At 39.8% G+C, this 20,965-nt stretch overlaps 1 non-coding gene across 1 annotated transcript; it reads left to right on the plus strand.

Annotated features, from left to right (window-relative positions):
* The first annotated feature begins 851 nt into the window (after positions 1–851).
* Positions 852–958, plus strand: LOC120291027. The gene has a single exon (XR_005548835.1). It is a non-coding gene; the product is annotated as a U6 spliceosomal RNA (small nuclear RNA).
* Positions 959–20,965: the final 20,007 nt, after the last annotated feature.

The following is a 20,965-nucleotide window of genomic DNA, read 5'->3' on the forward strand; positions in this document are numbered from 1 at the left end:
TTATTTTTATTTAATCTCAACGACATGAAACCTATTAAAAGTTTCAAACATTAACATGTGGAATGCTATATGAGTTTTTTCAAGTTTTTTTTTTTGAAATTTACGTTGTAATTTTTATTTACAAATTTGGTGGAGAAAGTGATAAGTAGAACTTAGAGGCAGTTGAAAATGGCACTTGATTTAATCAACGAAGGTTGGGCATCTGATACCAATAGTTCTTACCTCAAAGCCCCCCTTTTTTTTCAAGATAACTTATGATGGCTAACGCTGCAGCGTGCGGCTACGGCTCTTGGTCGATGCATTTAAGAGTTCTTGGTTCTAACCTCTAAGCCCCCTTTTTTTTTCAAGATAACTGATGGCTAACGCTGCAGCGTGTGGCTACGGCTCTTGGTCGATGCATTTAAGAGTTCTCGGTTGATCACGAAGTATACAATGTAACATCCCGGGCTCCACTGTGTAATATTGTCCGCTTTGGGTCACCTGCCATGGCGCAGACGTACCGCCATCCCAGCCACGGTCTTTTCTCTCATGGCTTTAAAACGCGTTACACAGATTAGAAAGACCCAAGCCTTATAAGCTAACCAAGATTTCCCTCCCTAGGCGATGTGGGACAAGAGAGGAGGTTATCACACTCTCCACCTCTTAACAGAATAGCGTCCTCGTTATGGCCCCACGGGCATCGTAACAAACATTCGAGCCGTGGTCCTACACGCGGATCGGGAGTCGGCTACGATACCACTTGTAACATCCCGGCCCCATTTTGTGTAATATTTTCCGCTTTGGGTCACATGCCCTGGCGCGGACGTACCGCCATCCTAGCCACGGTCTTTTCCCTCATGGCTTTAAAACGCGTTACACAGATTAGAGACATCCGATAAAATTGGAACGATACAGAGAAGATTAGCATGGCCCTTGCGCACGGATGACACGCACAAATCGAGAAATGGTCCAAATTTTTAGTTTGATAACCTCCTCTCTTGTCCCACATCGCCTAGGGAGGGAGATCTTGGTTAGCTTATAAGGCTTGGGTCCCTCTAATCTGTGTAACGCGTTTTAAAGCCGTGAGGGGAAAAACCGTGGCTGGGATGGCGGTGCGTTCGCACCAGGGCGGGTGACCCAAAGCGGACAATATTACACAATGGGGCCCGGGATGTTACATACAACTTCATCTTGCTGTCTCGATTCTTTTGTTTTAGCGCACTATGGCCAAGTGGCGGAGTCAATGAGACCATCTTATCCTTGATTTGGTACTATAAAGAGGTATCGAAACAAAGACACACGACACATGTAGAGAGAGGGAGAGAGGGAGATTGAGTTTTCAGAATAATTTTCCTGTCTCTCCGTAAGTTGCACATTTCTAACCGCCCTCTGCAGAAAAGCAATCCCTCGCTCACACACTTGTGGAATAACATAAATCGGACATGTCTCAGTGAAAGTGAAATCTGAAGACAGGCTCTGTTAGTCCCGGAGCGGCAAGAAGTTCTAGGGAGTTCGCCATGGAAGGTCGCAGCAAGACCGCCATTGTCATGCAGGGATCAAGCCTGAGAAAGCGGGGGAGGTCAGAGAATGATGATTAAGGGAGACTTGAGGGCTCGAAGAGAGACATGCTTAGGACAGAGAATATCACCGAGTTGCACTCGAAGCTCCAGTCTATGGTCCCTGGCATATGTCCCAAAGTTCTGTCGCATTCCCATTCATCTTTTACATTTCACGCGACTCTGTTAATAGTATGTAAGGATAAAAAGGATACGATTTTGATTAGATGGGACCCGGGGTTATGATTCCAGCAAACCTAGTCGATCTAGGTTATTCAGTAGAGTGAAAAACTGGGGTGCTTTTTAACAGTGGTGAGAATCGACATGAATCGCAGACATGATTACAGCATTCTAAACCAAATTGCGAGCCTAATAGCCATGTTGATCATTGGTGCACAGCAAAATCATCTCCATCATCTTAAGTAATTATCTTTTAGCAGTTCACTATCTAAGCCAATGATATCGCCAAGCAAAATACCGGTAAATTTTATGGGCTCAATTTAGTCTTATCGATCATGTTTATTAATTTCTTGTTTCTGCAGGTTCCAAGGGCAGAAGGTTTGCAAGAAGCGATTCCTCACATCAGGTCCCTTGAAGAAGAGAGGGCGAGGCTGGAGAAGCTGAAGATGTCATCTGACCAAGTAAAAACCAACAGCACATCGATCAGCGTTACTTTGTCTGACAGCAATCTCGCTTGCTTTGTGATCACGATGTCAATTTGACGAAATTTGGCGACCGATGTAACTAGTGTCTTCGACCGACATCGAGTAGAAATTCTTGCCTCTCACATCGTGGCTCACGAAGGGAGTATCAGGATGACGGTGACGGCTGCAATGTACAATGTCGAAGACTGCACTGTCGAGAAGATTAAGCAGGACATTCTCATGGTATGAAGTACATAAGGGTCTCAATTTCGCATACTACGATTAACATCTCGAGTTTTTCCGCACATACATAGGGTAATAGGGAAGAATATGGAAATGTCTATGAGTATGATGGTAAAGGAGTACTAATTTCTACACTAATCAGTGAAAGTCCATCTTAGACAATTTCAACAGAATGTTTATCAAGTTGCAGTAAGCTGCGCTTATGTTTTCATCTGAAAGATGAGAAAAATTAACCAGCTTTAGATGAAGAGAATCCTTGCACAATTATGGAACAAGTTACAGCTCTATCCCGTTTGGAACATGAATCGAAGTCGATTTACCATGGGCGGGAGATAGTTTCGGAGCAACTCCCTAGCCAGTACAATTGCTCGACTTAGCAACCTAGTCATCGAGGAAGTACAGGAGGGCCAATCGCCCGATAGTGTGGAAGTATAACTCCAGTAGCGTCATTGTAGTCGCTGCGTAGGATCCACACCTATGAATTGCGTTTGCGATCTTGAATCAGTGAATCACTTCCAGAGAAAATAAGCTTTCCATAGCAGCACATGCGATGAAGGCATTCTATAATATAATCACAGCCATGGCAAAATAACGTAGACTCAAGATTGAAATACAAGCTTAAATCAATGAGTTATGAGTTAACTTAGATATATATTAACTATTCTATACCACATCACATGTGAGTTTGGCGCAACAGAAGTGTAGCATCAATCAACCATTGAGATTGATATACAAGCTTAAGCGAATAAATTATGAGTCAATTTGAATATATTAACTACTTTACACCACATCATGTGTGAGTTTGGCGCAACTAAGGTGAAGCACTAATCAACCATCGTCTTTGATACAGTTTGTTAGGAACGCTCAGCAGAAGTATTTTATCAGGAGATTGCCCACCGGCACAACAAAAGTGAAGCACCAATCAACCATTGGCTTTGATATATTTGTTGGGAATGCATAATAGAAGTCGATAATTTCACCTAGGAAGATTGCCAAAAGGGATCTTGAGCTTGTTAATAAATCTAGTTAGACTCACATTCGCTCAAAAACTTAAGTCAATAAGTTATGGGCCAACTTGCATATATTAACTATTCTACACTACATTACTTATCCAATGTGAGACTTTTCTAACACAAATCACATGTGTATGTTAACACTTGTAATGATAGTCTTCAGTCATCAAAAGTAGCTTCAGCTGCCCTCATTTCATTACAGGTTAATCTTTTTTCTTGGTGATGATGGAAATACGATAATTTTTTTTATCATTTTCATAGCAACAACAACGTGAATTGAATTAAGTAGTTTTTTTTAGTACATGAAAAGTTCGAAAAGATTTTTCTTTTTTTTTTTATTTTTTATAGTTAACACAAAACATGTTCTTAATTTTATTTTCTTTTCAAGTACTTTGTGGTGGCCAAATGTTATCGCGTGCGGCTTCGCCGCTCTCTCCTTGCTCCTCCTATTCATCACCAAGGCGAGCAAGAGCAGAGTGCTGGCTAGGTGGAGGCAATCTCAGACATCATCATGGCATGTCACACCCTAACTCTCCGACGCGTGGCATCCCTTCCTCCTTTTGATCATTTAGTTACGATATTCCAAGAGGCGTTGCCGACCCATTCATTTTATTTTCAATTAAACACAAGTGAAAGTAGAATCAACTCCATCCAATCATATTCATTAGTAGGGATAGCAAGGAAACATATCAACACATACACTTTCATACATATATACATATGTACATCAATTTAGTATATCGGAAGTTTAATAATTACACATCCGCAATGTGGATTCTTTCCGATTACCAAAAGGGGTTGGGGGTTAACCTAGCTCCTCTATTGTACAAGGGCGAACTCGAAAAGTGGTACCTCCCCTACGTGCCTAATATGTGTCCACGTTGTAGTACGTTGGCTCAGGCTTGGGATCAAGCTCTGGGTCTGAGTCTGACCTCTGGGTCAGTGACAGAGTTGTCAAGGATGTCCACGATCATAAGGTCCCAGATGGCACTCCTAGATCCCCTGCTTAGTGGCCCATCAAAACTGCAGAGAGGGCTGAAGAGCTCTCCTCCAAACCATACATACCACACCATGAACTAGTGGGGCATTGAGCTTGTTAGGCCTCGTCCACTCAGATGATGGTCACGTACTTCTTGTATACGATGTTGGTCTCCTCTATTAGGAACGGGGTCACTTGAGTGTCCTAATCAACGGACACCCCAAAACGCACGTGGCGGAATGGACTACTCATGATTTGGGCATGAAAAATTTAAACCATAACGAGTGAGAAAACTCAATAAGTGAACTCCCTATACCTCACGAAGGAGAGTACTTCGCCTCGGAGACACCCTCTATGTGCAACTTAATTGTCGATGTTAGATCAATAGTAAAACCTTTGCTTTGCATAATCTATAAGTATGAAATGAGCAACTCACCATACAACGCCCTAATGACATATCCAACAATTACATGAATGATTCTCCATGTGAGTCCACAATTCCAGTAGGCACATGATAAACATACATAATCTAGACACAACCATTATCACTTCTATGCACAATGCATCCACACGAGCCTAGGTTATTATGATCGCTCTTGGCCATGACCGATACTCGCGTCAGTGATCTTCCGGCGTAATCAGGCATCATCCTACTCCCATCAGGCATGGCAACGTCTCGACCTCACTCAAAGACGGTATTCAATTAAGAGCATTGTTCTGAAATCCATCCGCAAACGGCATTTGGATCTATGCTAGGCATCCAAAATCCATCAAATATTGTCCCTTGTAGTCATATGAGTACAGAACCATTTAAGTGATCACACAAACATATCAACCACTCAAGCCAATTTTTATCTTCCAACTTAGCTAATGCAAGAGTGTTTAATCCTCACACTTTATACACTAGCAATTTTTACACACAAAAATACCATAAAATAATTCCATATGATCACCCATTGATTATTTATCCACCAAAATAATCATACAATAAACTCATTATATTATTATCAATGCAAACACATAAAACTTGGCATCTCACCATAGTACTTCATGAATCATTCCTATCATGCCTTTCTAAGCTTTCTTTTCAAACAATACTTTAGAACAAATGTTATTAACTTTCATTCTCATGGCAATGATCCCTCAATTCCGCACAATATCACACCATGGGCTTACTTATCAACATAACTTATCACTTTTCAAAATAATATATTGCAAGCACTTATCAATTTTCAAGATAAGCTTTCACTATTATTTATCACTTTAAAAAAAAGCTATCACAAAAACTAATCACTTTTCAAGATAAGTTATCATCATTACTTATTACTTATCAAGATAAGCTATCACCATTACTCGGTGATAGCTTATCACTTATCAAGATAAGTTATTACAATTACTTATCACTTATCAAGATAATCTATCACCTAATCCATCTATCTCTTAATCTAATTATCATTAACCTTAATTCTAACCCTAATTCCAAGCATAACTACCGCCCTAATCAAGGTTCAGGAAACCACTCACTGGATTGGCTTCTAAGCTTTGATAGTGAGCAGTGGTGGAGACGATGGCACGTGGATCACGGCGATGGATAGTGGCGGTGGTGTGCGGCATGATAAGGAAGTGGTGAGGATGGCAACAACTCGCACCCTTGGGTGGCGGTAGTGTGTCATGGCAGTGGACATCAACGGCAATGGTGGGCGGTGGCGCTATTGGATAGAGGACGATGACAAGCAAGATGGGGAACGACGTCACAATGTGCGGCGAGCTGTGCCGTGAGACGGTGGTTGACGGTGGTGATGAGCAATCAAGAGAGGGGGAGAGAGAGACGATTGAGGGAGAGAAAGTGAGGGCCGAGAGAGAGAGAAATTGGGGGGGATCTATGGTGAGAGAGATAGAGAGGGGGAGAGAGAGATGGCGTGAGGAAGAGAGAGAGAGTTGAGGGATGAGAGTGAGAGAATAGGGCTTCTCTTCGATTTTTTTTTTTTTTTGGGGTCTAAAATGGATAATATATTACTAACGCAAATTAGAGGTAGCGTTTTGCATGATGTCAAAGTACAACAGATCTCGCAAAAACAAAGGAGGGTTGTACACCCAATTGGAAGGAAGTAATGATTCCCGATGGGCCTTCGCGCCCGCCCGCTACCATATTCGCTTCCTGCTTGTAATGATTTATCTGAAGATTAGGGCACCGGAGAAGCAACACCATGGATTCTTCGATCAAAGGTCTGATCTCCCAAGGCACCAGGTTAGGATTTTGAATGGCATCAACGAGAGATAAGCAATCGGTTTCTAGACTCATTTAGGGGTGTGCAAAATACCAGGGAAACACCCGGATCACCCGGAACTGGACCGGAACCGCTCAAAACCGGCGGTTCTTGAGGGAACCGGTCCGGTTCCTGGTTCCTATTTATGGGAACCGATGGGTAACGGTCTGGTTTCCGGTTCCGTGGGCGGATCCACTTGCCCGCCCACCTACCTGCACCGAACCGGAACCTTTTTAATATTAAAAAAAATTACTAAAAGAAACCCTTCGTCTCGCGTCTCATCTCTTCGTCTTCGGTTCTCTCTCTCTGTCTCTTCCTCGCTCTTCATCTTCGATTCCTCCTCGAGCGTCAACGCCGCCGCCACCGCTCCTCCACCGCTGTTCGCCCCCTCACGCCGGTTGCCACCCACCACAACCACTACTTCTCCGCCTTTGCTATCCGCCCCCTCGCTCATTCTCTTAGTCTTTGATTCCTCCCCAAGCGTCGATGCCGCCGCCGCCGCTCCTCCGCTGCCGTTGTCCGCCCCCTCGCGCCGGTTACCACCCGCCATAGCCACTTCTACTCCGCCTCTGTTGTCCATCTTGACCGAGCCCCCTTTTCCGTCACTCAACAAAGTACAATCATCGGCTTCCAGCTTGCCTCTCGATTCATCGTCCACTTGTGAACTTGTACTTTGGTTCGATTACCCAATAGGTCGGAACATAGTGAAGTTTGAGTCTTTGTTTTGGGAATCGATCGCTGTTCATCTTGGTGCTTTGTCTTCGACGATGCTTATGCTTGAATTTGCAGAATCCTAGGTTACTTTTCCCTTTTGCTGTGTTTTTATTTTTATTTTTTGTATGTCTCGATCGTCAGTAAATTCTATGCTCGGGGTCGTGAGAAGGAGATAAAGTTTTGAGCTTTTTTAATTTTTAATTTTTTTTTCAATTTTTTTCTTCTTCCTTATGGGTTAGAAACCGGCTTCACCTCCCGAATTTGATTGTACTACTAGGTTGAACTACCCTTTAGATATATGGCGTGGAGGGATGGGGTGATAAATTGAAGGGCTCTGTTTTTGTTATCATTACTCATTTTTCATATGTTATGCTCGATTTTATCAATTTTGACTTATGTGATTTGCGTGTTTGCAAATAATATACTTGGCAATAGTTGGAGGAACTTATTTCATTGTGGCAAAATCGTGCTTCAGCTATATTCCTGGATATTATTTAAGTGGAATTCACAGGTACTGTTCGAAAGGATTAATACAATTTCTGTTATGAGTCAATTTGCTGGTGTGATCAAGGACAAACACTTGGTTTGATAGCCCAATCATCTTGTGGTGGGAAATATTTTTGGCTGTTGGCAGAGAAATGGGAAGTCACCATTTCACCTTAGAAGGTTATTAGCTACATTCAACTCTTTTCTAGAAGATGCTTTTCTTTTCATTTCTAATGGCCCTCTTCGAATTTGGATTCATGTTGTTATAAGTAGTTTTCTATACTGATGCATGCTAGTGGGTTAACAATTGATAGTTGTGTGTGTTTGCTTTCTTTGGCTTGCTTTGATGTGGCGTAGTCGTTTTATGTTAAAAACCAAAATTATTTCGCGTCAAGATCGGTTCTATGGATCCACCCGAAAACCGGACCGGACCGGCGGTCTGGTTCCTGGGTGGATCCATGCAACAAACCGGTGGATCCCGGTTCCAATTTTTCGGAACCGATCCTTAGCGGGCGGTTCCGGGTTCTAGGTCGAGAATCGCCCGCCCAGACCATGCACACCCCTAGACTCATCCGATCTATGTCTTTTCCTTTATGTATCAAAAAGTCCAACGTGAAATTCAGCGCCATCGCCTCTGCTTGCAGGGCCGAGGAGGCAGTAACCGATCGTGCAAAATCGGTGATGATGCCGGAAGAATTTCGACTCACGCAAGCTACTAAAGCATCACTGCGATTAGGCTGGTAAGCTGCTTCAATATTGATTTTTATCACTCCTTGATCCAGTGGACACCAACATTGATCATGTTCTATTTGTTGCACACTTCGTCTTGGTTTCTCCCGATCTGGCTTCTCTTCCAAGTTTCCTCAAAACTTTAATGAACTTAATACAAAATTCCTTGAATTACTCTTGCCCAAGTCTTTTGAATGGCCACCAAGAGTTCTTGAAAATCTTCCTATTCATTCTTCAATTAAATGCTAAATTTAAAGTATCTGATCAAGTTGGAAATGAACTAAGGAAACTAACCAAGTTAGACTCTCCCCTTTCCCTCTTCAAATAGGCGTCTATCCCTCCTTCTTCTTTTTTTTGTCAGTCCTACTCTATTCATACTCTACACTCACTCTCCCTTTTCTCGAAACTTACGCATCCCTACCCCCAGGAGGTGGGGATTTGATTCAACCCCTCACCTCCCCCTTCAATGTTGGAAGGGTGGCCACTGGGGCGAACCCCCAGTGGTTCCTATCCCTCCTTGAAAGATAACAATTATTGTCTCATTAAGCCAATAAGCTTCTAGAAGGAATAAATTAGGAATTTAATTAAACTATAGTCCAAAGCACTATTCATGCACATGGGTATATAATGTACAAGCTTCCAAAAGGCTAAGTGTGGGCTTAATTGGCTTTGATGGGCCCACTTGAGCCGCCCATGATGGGCGTGAGGCCCGTTGGGCCCACTTGCGTCTTGGGCCCTAATGGCTCCTCGTTTGCAGCCCGTTTTCTTTTTTTTTTTCGAAAATTCACGGTCCGCCGATGAAAATTTGAATTTTTATCCTAAGGTGACCATTCTTTATTTTAACATGATTTATTGATTACCATCATAATTCTATTCCTTAGATAGGGTTCAAATTGAGAATATCATATATGTGCTGCTTGGGCCACCGGCCACAAGGGGAACTCACACGTGCAATGGGGGAAAATGTGCAACGTCTTTGACAAGTCCAGTGACCATGTGCCTATCGCTATCATCTCGTCTCTGGGTTTTAGGCTGACGTGCCATTCCAAAACCCCCTCTAGTTTATCACACGTTTCAATATTTAAGGTTCTTCGACCAATTTTTTTTTTTTTAAAGGTTATTTTCTCTATATTTGGTCTTTAATGTTGTTAGGCTAATGAGACGTGCAGGTATGTCTTCGCAAATATTGCTTATGTAAGATATTCCATATTTTTTTTATTCATAAAAATTGCTTGTTCGATATAAGTATATATGCGTTCTATCAATCAATAAAATAAGAAAAATTGTAGGAAACGACTTATTACTAATTCACATGAAGCCATGAAAAATCCGTTAATTTTCCTAAACCCGTTATTTAAATTGCCTTTCCTCATTTTATGGTATCGTTTTTTAAGTGATCATTGTGATAAGTAAAGATTAAGTGGAACTCTGCAAAACCTCCTAGTCTTGCTGAAGTTGGGCGGGCTCGACTTTTTGACGAAAGCCCATTGGCTAAATATTTGTCTTTCTGGCCTTGCGGGCTTTGTGTCCGCCCTCCCATTGATCATCTCTATTAGCGATGGGTGAACAGAATCATTCAACTAGGGGTACTAGGCCGACAAGTCAGTTGAATAACACTGTGCGAAGCACATATCAGCTTAGTGTGTCGTGTTGCCACAACCAAGTGAAGGTTTCCAGTGGTAATCTAGATAACCCTGGCACCCAGTCTAGATAACACTTTATTTTAATGTGCGGGTGCCCACAAGCATACTTCCCCCAATTTCCCACCAAGTTTTTCTTCTCGATCGAGCAGGAGTACGGAAGCTTCACTGGGGGTCAAATTCCCTCGGAGGGTTCTCCTCTTTTTTCTCCCTTGAGCCTTTTATAGGGACATATATTGGTCCAACCCTTAGCATGGGTTGTTTTAAATGTTCAAACATTTGTTGAAAGTGACGGTTAAACGTTTGGTGTAGGCTTTTTCTTTTATTAGAAAAACAGTACAGGACATGCCAAGAAGAATTTAAGTTGCTTCACACCCAGGAAGAAGGGGAGAATAGAAAATTTGGAAAATACAAACGCAAAAAGCATAGCAACAACGTAAACCCTTACCGACCTTGCATGTGCTTAAGGACATGCAGACAAAAAAAGCGAAACGGGTCCTCCATATTTTATTTAATCATATGCACATGCATTTATACTTTTCTAATATAGTCCATCCAATGAACTCTCCAAATTAAAAATAAAAACATCAATCAAAACACCAAATATTTTTAAATATCTGTACTATGTGAATAGTGTGTTCTCAGATAACAAGCTGTATCCATATGTTCTGTCTTCGGTTTTCTTCTATAAAAATAACATAAAGTTATCTCTAAATTTCTTTTATTTCACCCTACGCATCCCCTACTTCTAGAATCTGCACTTTTCCCCTTGAGCTTTCTCGGAACCTAGATCACACCTTGAAGTTTAGGAAACTACGAGGATGTACGGAGGGTGGGAGTTATGTATACTTCTAAACCTCATGGGCAAAATGTAAGACTAATCGAGCAGAATTAATTGTGCTTTCATTTAAAAATATTTATGGGATTAAGAAGCTCTTTTTTTGGTCGAAAATATTTGTATCCATGACTCAAAAGGATACATGAGGAGTATATAGACTTTCTTGGTAAAAAAAAATCGAAATAAAACAAATGCCAAAACACTACAAAATAAAGCCAAATCCAGAAAACAAAGAGGATTAACAAAGCACCAACAGGGTTAAACATACACTCATTTTAAAATAACGGATTTGTCAAGCAAAATAATTGGTGGTCAATCACTAGATCTCATATCGTCGTCAGTAATGAGCATATATCGGAAATTTCTTCTTCAATAACTAAGATTATCGCACGCCTAGGTTCGGTTTCCTCTACACCATTGCTATATGTAGACAATTAAAATAGGTTGAATAGACACAGATCTAACCTTTAGAAGAGCAAATCTTCATAGTTTAGTGAGACGCTTGAACTCCTACAATCATCATTGAAACTAGAGGCAAATGACATGTACACGGACAAAATACAGGGGTATCGAATCCCTTAAAACATTATTAAACTCCTAGATCTAAATTGGGGAAGAAGAACTCCTAAATTTAGAACTAGATTTAGAATACTAATTTAAATTATACAGGGTAAAATTTAGTCTAATAAATAGAAATACTAATTTTTTTTTTACTAAAATCTAACAAAAGCAAAATGGCAGCAGTATCAATGGACCGCACTGCCTATTACCCTTTGAGAAGGACGTGCATAATTTATTTTTAGAGACAATGCTTGCTTGTCATAGACGTTTTCGCTTTCCCAACAAAATCCTCACGCAAAACGACCCATCAAATGGGACATGAAGATAATGAAAATTGACCTTCTAGCCATGTTAATGATCTATAATAAGAAGTTTAAGAAGTTAATCTTTATCTTAGGCTCTATTTATTTTGCAAAAAACGAATGGTTGAAAAATACTTTCCTAAAAATTATCTCTTGTATTATTTAAAATTATTAGTCAATGAAAATACTTCTATTATTGACAATAATTTATTTCTAAATATTATCATAGACCATGAAAATATTTTTCATTCATTCATTTTTATAAGTGGTCCAAGGGACTTTTTAGAAAATATTTTCAATCATTCATTTTTGTGAAACAAATACACTCTTATATTTCTTCTCCATCCATACTATCTACAATTAGATTATAAATGCTTTTGCAAGATTTGTCCCATATATTTTATATCTATTTAAGAGGAAGACATGATGATGTACTCAAGTGACTAGACCAAGTAAAGTGACAAATCTCAATAGGTGCAGTGTCTCCCTAAACAAAACAACGAGTGAAAGGACCAAGAAATATACAGGCCACGTGATTGCCAACTAATCCTTTCCACATTACAGAAAATCGATGTTGATGATGAGATGAGACTTCTTAATTCCTCCATAATTGATTGGCAGGACAAGGACAACACCACCTTTAGGGTTCCGTGCATCCTATACCATAGAGTTTCCCGAAGATTATTTTATTGAGCTTTTGTACGAATTTATTTTTGTTTGCTATGTGGTTTTTAAGGCAATGAAAAGGACCAAACAATGGGGGAAACATAGCTAGGGGTGTGTGGTAAAAGAGCTGAGTGCAATTATTCTACTATGTTGTTAAAAACGCCATAAATTGGTATAATAAATGGAGCAGTTAATGTATTTACGGGATAATAAGTTAAGCATTTTAAACTCATGAATAATAAAATTGTGTTTATTTGAGTAGGACTGGGGTGTTTTTAGGATGATGAAGCCCTTGCATGGTGGACAAGGACTGACTTGCCGGACCATGGACATCGCTGAGTCCTCCTTCATTTGTTGATCTTGTGCATGGATCGTTTCTATTGCTTTCTTTGTGCTCTGCTCCCGTTTTCATAGCAATGACTTATCTTTCGACCGGTTATTTGCTAGCAATGCCTGGTACACTAAGATCGACATAATAAATCGATGTACTAGTTGATGTGATAGATTCTAAGTGCACAATAAGTAAATTACAAAGTGCAAGGATAGAAAACTTGCTTCAATAAGAAAATGATGGCAATCAATTGACATATGCACGAAACATGTGGTTTGATTTCTATTTTAAATAGATTAACAAAACAGAGCCAAGAGAATGATGAGACTAGCCGCACTAGCCATAGACACTCGTACTAAGTTGGGTCCTCGTGACTCCAGCATGATCACAAAACCAACCCGTGTCGTGGGCTTATGAACAAAGGAAGGTACCCTTGACATCCAGAAAGAAATTTTAGGAATGAGATGGACGACTTGTAATGCGGGCATGCGTTTGGAGTGGTATTTATCTCAATACCATTCTAGGATATCCTATGTGGCCCAAGTCCTATAGTAGATTGTGTATACAAAAGTATAGTGCCAAAGCATTAAAAACATGAACAATAGTTTACATCAAACACTATTTCAATATTCGGAAAGTAATCATTCATTACTCAACACATATCGACAAGCCATGGTTAGCAATCACTCCACTCATTGTAGCTTCCAATTTCAAAAACATTTAACACTCAATGTTAGGGATGTACAATATCCTCACGGCCAAAGAAAAATATTTTTCAAAGCAAGAAAATCGGCATAACTCCACTAAGAGTGCTTTTTCATCCTCAGTGGAGTCGATAAGTTATCACGACCCTTGTGAAGGTATGCCACATAAGAGTAGATTAATTGATTATTAATTTTATACTTAGCTCGTGTTCTTCCATGCCCATAGCAATTTGTAACTTAAGTTTAAGTTATTAACATGCAACATCATTTTTATTTAAGAGCCGCTATTAATCTATTTTTGTAGGTTGATTAAAAACCCAAATAAAATATCAAGAGATTTAATTTACTCTAACAAACTAAAGATTGTGGATTATGGGACTTGATTACGTTAGATTACTCTAATGCTATTTTGGTACCATTTCTTTTATTGGAAAAATGTTTTGTAGGCATTTAAGTTGATTTTGATCTATCCACTGACTTGTGAGATGATTATGCGAGTACGCAAATATGAATAAAAGACTCAATAATCTAAGCAATAAATAAATCAAAGCATATCTATTCCATTCAAATTTGGTGACAAATAAAATTAACAATCTATCCAGTAGCTTAATGATGGCCAAATCATCGTTGGAGCTCCTTAAACCGATGACATCCTTAATGGTTCCAATAAACTCGTTCGATGCTAGAGATCCAATTGATGACTTGATCAGCCAAATCTAGTGGTCGAGAACCTCCTTTGGTGTTCCTCAGTTCGTTTTTACATCCTTAGACGAATCCTAAACCCCGAAGTGGTGATCGCTTAGTTCAATTTGTCTCGAGCTTCAAGAAAATCAAGGTATAGTGCATACTAAACTAGAATTCGATGAAGCGAGATCATGCTAGGCGATCAGGGCTTTGATTCAAATCCTAGGACACTATTACATGCTTAAAATGATGATTAGGACAGCTGATGATGATTAAGATGATGATTAGGATAGCTAGTAATTATTGATGATGATTGAACATGAGTGCATTGCTTGTTGATTGCATGTATGTCTAGTCTGGAAACTCGGATGACAAATTGGACAGATTTGTTTAACATCTTCAATGGAGCTTGTATATGATTTTGATTATCTTTGATGCCTTCTAATGTTTTGTAGAAGACTTTCCGAGATTTCCGTAGGAACTTGTTTGTTCAATTTGGCCATCATTTGCTAGGTCAAATGAGTCTTACAAAATTGAAGTCAAATCTAGAAAATTGACGTGTCCTGCAAGTGTTCCGTTTCTATGACATTTTTCTATTTGCCAATTTCCTATGATTTCTTGTGTTTATATTCTTAAGTCAGTGCCTCAATGCAAATTATTCATTAGGTTCAAATCTACAACATATAAAATTTCTGTGATGATTGAAGTTAGTTTACGTAGGTCAATTGCGTTTAGAACATATGTGTTCACTACTGTGACTTTACTATGCTAATTGACCTATTTGCATTCCCCGATTTTTGTAAAATCATACACTCGAAATTTTTGGTTGAAGTCTCCTTAGAATTTGTTCATTACCTCCTTATCTACAAAATATATAATTTTCATGAGGATTGGACATGATTAGATTAGGTCGATTCTGCTTAAACCGAACATATTTGTTACTGGAAATTGGTTGTTATGACTGGTATGCATGCAATCAATAATTTTTGTAAAATCAAACGCTTGGAATTGGAGGTCAAGGTCTTCCTAAATGTTTTTTGTCACCTTATGATCTGCATTGCCTACAATTGCTGGGTCGAAAGAAGTGCATTAGGTTGATACGAATTGCTTGAAACCGAACAATTTAGGTTCTGGAAATTGCCTATTCCTAAATGACACACTGTCAATTTGTGGTGTTCTATAAATTCAGATGTTCTAAATCAGGATGTGATGTCTTCATGAAAATTGTGGGACATTTCTTGATCAATGTTCTATAAAAATATCAGATCGAATGAGTTGCTTTAGGATGGTAAAAATAGCTATGAACTAAATATGGTTACTTCTGTAATACTGATTTTCTCACGATGACCGTTACAAGTTTTCTTATTCTTACAAAATCACGCATGCCGAAGTAGGTGAGAGGGTCTTCATGAGATTTGTTTGGGACATGCTTAACTTCATTGTCAAAAATTTTCAGAAAATAAAAACGTGATTTGCTATTTGTGCTGACCCTCTTGAAGTTGCATGACTTACTAAAAATCCAGTTTCCAGAGCTAATCTTTGGGCATTGTTTGATTTTTTATAAATTCATATGATGTAAATCTTTGTATGCATTCTTCATGAAATTTTTAAAGAACTTTTCAAGCTATGATTTGGCATTAGTTTCATTAAGTTTGAAATTCTTTAGTGTATTCCAAAGAGGGCCTTCAAGGATCTTTGTCGCAAGTCACCGGAGGGAAGGATCGATCACCAGATCGTCAGATCGGGATGGAAATATGTTCATCGGCACACACGCCGATGTTGGATCCGAGAGGAAAAAGCCGTCGTTTAGCGGCTTTCCGTCAACAGGCGAAGGCGGCACTTGCGACCAATGAGGAGGTGTCAAGGCAGAGGCGGCCGCGCCGGTGTGGTGTCAGAAACGAGTGATGATCAGTGAAGCCGCGTTGGAAAGAGAGAGAAGGAGAGATAGAGAGATAGAGAGCTAGAGAGCTAGAGAGAGAATTGATCTAAAATTTGTGAGGCTCCACTCAAATTTGGAGGGAAGATTGGAATTTCTTGGTGATTTAAGTAAGATTGGAATTTGGCATGTGCTTACTTAGACAGTGATGATTCGCTAGAACAGTTTGAATCGATTTCGTGACTTAAGGCCTATCTATGGGCATTTTCATAATTTCCCAAAACTAGGGATAATTTGCAAAATATGATAAATTAGAGGGCATGGGAGAGTCGTACACATGGCAAGGCACCATGTAGTGGTCATCGGTCACTAAGCACCGGCCAGAGGAGGGCCGAATCGGCCTCCTCCACCAGTGACCAGTCAAACTAATTTGACCAGTCCAAACCAATTCGGCCAGGTCAACCAGCCCTTGAACGGTTTGGTCCCTATCCTCTTGAATTTTACGCAATTTACCCCACTCATGGACCAAATTGAAAAGAAATCTTATCCAATTTGAGTAAAAATGGTCTAACCTGAAGGAAAACGGTCCAATTTTGATGGAATTAGGCCAATTGAACTATTTAAATGCAATCTAGTAATTTTCTATTGCCTAATTGCCTAATTAACTAATTAACATGAAGAACATTGGCCTCATGCCATGGGTACACATAATCGGATTTCCTAGGCTAAATTGGAAGATTTTATGCAATTGTCAGTCCGAAAGATGAAAATTAATTGAAATTGAATTTAATTAAAATCGTGAGGCACCTATCAAATTAATCACCCATACCTAGAGTAACCTATTGCACTCAAATTGACCTTGAATTGATAGCACGATTTTTATGCTAAAATTGAACCTCAATTTTTGAAATTATACATTAGTCTCAAATGAGTCAACTTGAATTTCATCAATCAGAGTTCATTATCTTGGTTTTCTCATATTCTAGTAAGCTAAATTCCTCAAATTGAAACATTCTCGAGTGAATTTCCCAAAATTAACCCCGATTCGGATATATTCCAAAAAAAATGAGTGGAATGAAAATGTTCATTTGCAAATCATGTAGAATTGACCCGGACCCCCTAATTAGGGCTAAAAATGAGAATCTATATTTTGGCACTCCCGATCTCAAAATTGATTGAACGAGTGAATGGATGATGATCTCTAGATCAAATGACATAGAAGGAACTAAGCATAGTTATGACTAGAATGAAAGTAATTTTATTTTTGGCCGATTTTAGCCTTATAACTAAAAATTGGAAAACAATGCTCTTAATCGATTTTTGCGAAAAAAAAAAATCCTAAAGTTAAATTGGGACTAAAAGGAATCTTTTTGTGTGAAAACTCAATTTTTGATGTGGGGGTTTGACTTTTGCTTTGGTCAACCTAAAAGTTAACTATTTAATTTTTTGGGTTTTTATTGGAAACGACAACCATTTGACTTTTCGGATTTTTATTGGAAACGACTAGGAAATTATCTAAAAATGACATTCTCAAATAAAAGAAACGAAAACTAACACATTTTGTTTGAAAAAAGGCTCTATCGCGATTAGAATTGAATGAACAAAACAAAATTTCATCACCCTAGAAAAAATTCATGAAAATATTTTCCAAAAGCTAACTATTTCAAACACTCATTTTTAGGAAAATATTTTCAAAATCATTCATTATTCGCGAAACGAACAGGAGCTTGATCCAGTAAGCTTCCAAGAACCAGGTACACTCGACAATGACAAATCAAGATATAGATTTGATGCTTCCGCATAGTGAGACATTTGATAGCTACAGAACACATTGAACTCCATTGAGCTAACCCCATCAGAAATTCTGGACCACCCGTCTACTGCAGACAAAGTGTGGCTTTCCCATTATTGTCCATGTCGAAATGAAGAAGGTGCCAACCTTCAGATTGTACCCTGGGGCGGTCCCGTTGGCTTTATCTAAAAGCCAAAAACATGGAAGCTTTGAAGTCACTGATTTGGCTTGCCTCCCCAACAACTGCTATCCCACGTTGCGTCTCCATCCCTCGGCAATGGCTCCTTGTGCACATGTATTACGCCTAATGGACCCGCTTCTGCAGCCAATGCTAGGCAGTAAATGGTTCCTAGTAACAGTAGTAAATGCCAAGTCATTTCCGGGGAGTTTTCTACTCTTTCAGAGAGTGGCCAGCGACGAGCGCGAAGCAGGGCTGGCAGGGGCGAAGGAGTCAAATACAGCTGAGTTTGCGTTTGGACAGTGGATCTAAGAAAAGTTGTTGGTTGGGAAGAGAGAAGTTATATGCATTTCTAAGAAGAGAAAGTGATTGTTTGGTGAATAAACTCACGTGCGAAATACAATCAGTGCCTCACTGTAGATTGTGATTTTCAAAATGGAGGATGCAAAGTGATATTCTGGTTGAAGTAAAAAAATAGAAGAATTTTTGAAATATTCCTATAAGTCAATAATTCAACTCTTCAAAGGTCTTATGTTTTATCTAGATACAGTAGGTCTTATGTCGTATTCGCATTGTCTCCTAATCTAAATACTCTAGGATGCCATGTCTTCCATCGTGTGACTGCAGACTAATCAGATGCACCATTCTTGAGGATTATTAATTGTGTCAATTCATGTTGTCATGTGAGTTTGCATATCCAAGTATGGGCTCTTTATAAAGAAACGAAACCTGCTCCCTAGTCCACCAAGGGCTCGTTTAGTAATCATTCTATTTCGAGAAATAATTTTTTATGAGAAATGATTTTTTCTGGTTTCTGTTTTCGGAAACAATTTCTAAGTTAAAAACGCGTTTGTAACTTACCAGAATTTCTATTCTCATAATAGAAACACGTTTAGTAAAATTCTTAGATTTTTTTAATTCATTTATTATTATTATTATTTTCCTTTTTCTTTTCTCTTTAGCCAATCGCCGCCCACACAGCTAGGGCGAGGCCCAGCCTCGTGCCAACTAGGGAGGCCGAGCCCCACTGTGGCCACGTGAGGCTTGGCCTCGCCCGGGCAGGCAAGGTCGACCTCGCCCAAATTTGGCGAGGTCAAGCTTGCCCAGCCCACCGGCGAGGCTCGACCTTGCGCAGCCCAAGCGAGGCTGAGCCTCGTGTGGCCACGGTGAGCCACGGCGAGGCTTGGGCCGATGATGCTCCGACAAGGTCGGCAATCAGCAAAAGGAAGAAGAAGAAGAAGAAAAGAAAGAAGAAGAAAGAAGAGAGAAAAATTGATTCTAAAAATTGTTCCTGGGAACAAGAAGTTAATTTTTTATACTTCTTGTTTTTGTTCCAAATCTAACCCCGAGAACAAAAAAAATAGGTTTTTTGTTCCGGAAACAAAAGTTTTACCAAACACGTTTTTATTCTTTTTTTATTCTTCGAAAAAAAAAATTGTTCCGGAGAACATAAATTATTCTTAACAAACAAAGGCCCTAATTTTAACCTAATTCTGAAATAAGGAATTTATAAGATACAATGCACGGTATGATTAGGTTGCCATACCAGCTGTTGGGTAAGGCATGTAACGGAAGATACTTTGGCACAATACGCTTTGACCAAATGATCGATATGACTCACTAAATGCTCAAGTCAATGGATGATAGAAACTCCTCTTTTAACACTTTTCAACTGTTCACGACTTGCCGACATGATAATCCAGCCCCTATCACTATCTGTCCTACAAGTTAAATTGCCTTTGCTCATTGGGGGTTTACTTACTTCTGCTCTTTTGGGAAATGCATAAACTGAGAGAGACAGAAGAGCGCGAAAGATGACTTGATGGAGGGAAATTGCATCTCGGCGAATATCAAGGTTTGAAGACAAGATGGAAAAAGCCCTTCACCTCAAACCCTAAAGTACACTTCATCAGGCAAAACACCTTTCTTCTTTCTGCAAAACTATTGCACATTACGGGTGCAAATGAGCCCAGTAAATCTCGGCCCTTGAATCGTGCACGACTCATGTAGGACCGGCTTCATCAACGACTGGGAAGCACCGAGCTTGCTCGTGCATCCGGTTCAGGCAAGTGTTTACTCCTCTCTTGCTTTGCATGTGCGTGTGCACTTTGGTCGAGAGCACGTGCAGGCCCGGTTGGCAAACCCTCCAGATTAAGCGACCATTGCCCCTTACATTGGACCCCACCATCCCACAACCCCAATGTCTCTCCAATCTCTTGTAAGTCCCAACAAATTTATAAAATATTAGCGAAATACTAAATAAAATTAAGGATAGAGATCTCAATACAATGACACCATTATGAATCTCCAAGTGGGACAAATGCACATCTTCTCCCCGGAATCTTTAAAATGAGTATTTTACAAGGATTCCCCATGTTCTTTTGACTCATTGCCACATGGTCTCTGATCATCACCCCACGCCTAATTTGCACCAATACCCTCTACCCAAATTACCAAATCAGCCCCGGACGGGACTAGTGGAGGCCGGCGGCCAGGGCAAGATGGGTATAGGAATAAGATTGGGTGAACATTGAATGTGAAAGCCATAGTGAAAACTGTTGGATACATTAATTCAATCACTAATGCGGATAAGATGGCATTTATCGATAGTAACTCCAGATTATAAAATAATTCCTCCAATGTGAGAACCTTTCAAAGAATGTCAATGGAAGGTAAGGTATCACACAACTCACCAATTCATTAGCTCTCCTAGGGATCGGCGGTGGGGCTTTATGCATGTTGCTTCCTCTCAGCTTCCCTCACATCCCCCACCACGGGACAAA

This window comes from Eucalyptus grandis, chromosome 2 (assembly GCF_016545825.1).
Source record: "Eucalyptus grandis isolate ANBG69807.140 chromosome 2, ASM1654582v1, whole genome shotgun sequence".
NCBI lineage: Eukaryota > Viridiplantae > Streptophyta > Magnoliopsida > Myrtales > Myrtaceae > Eucalyptus > Eucalyptus grandis.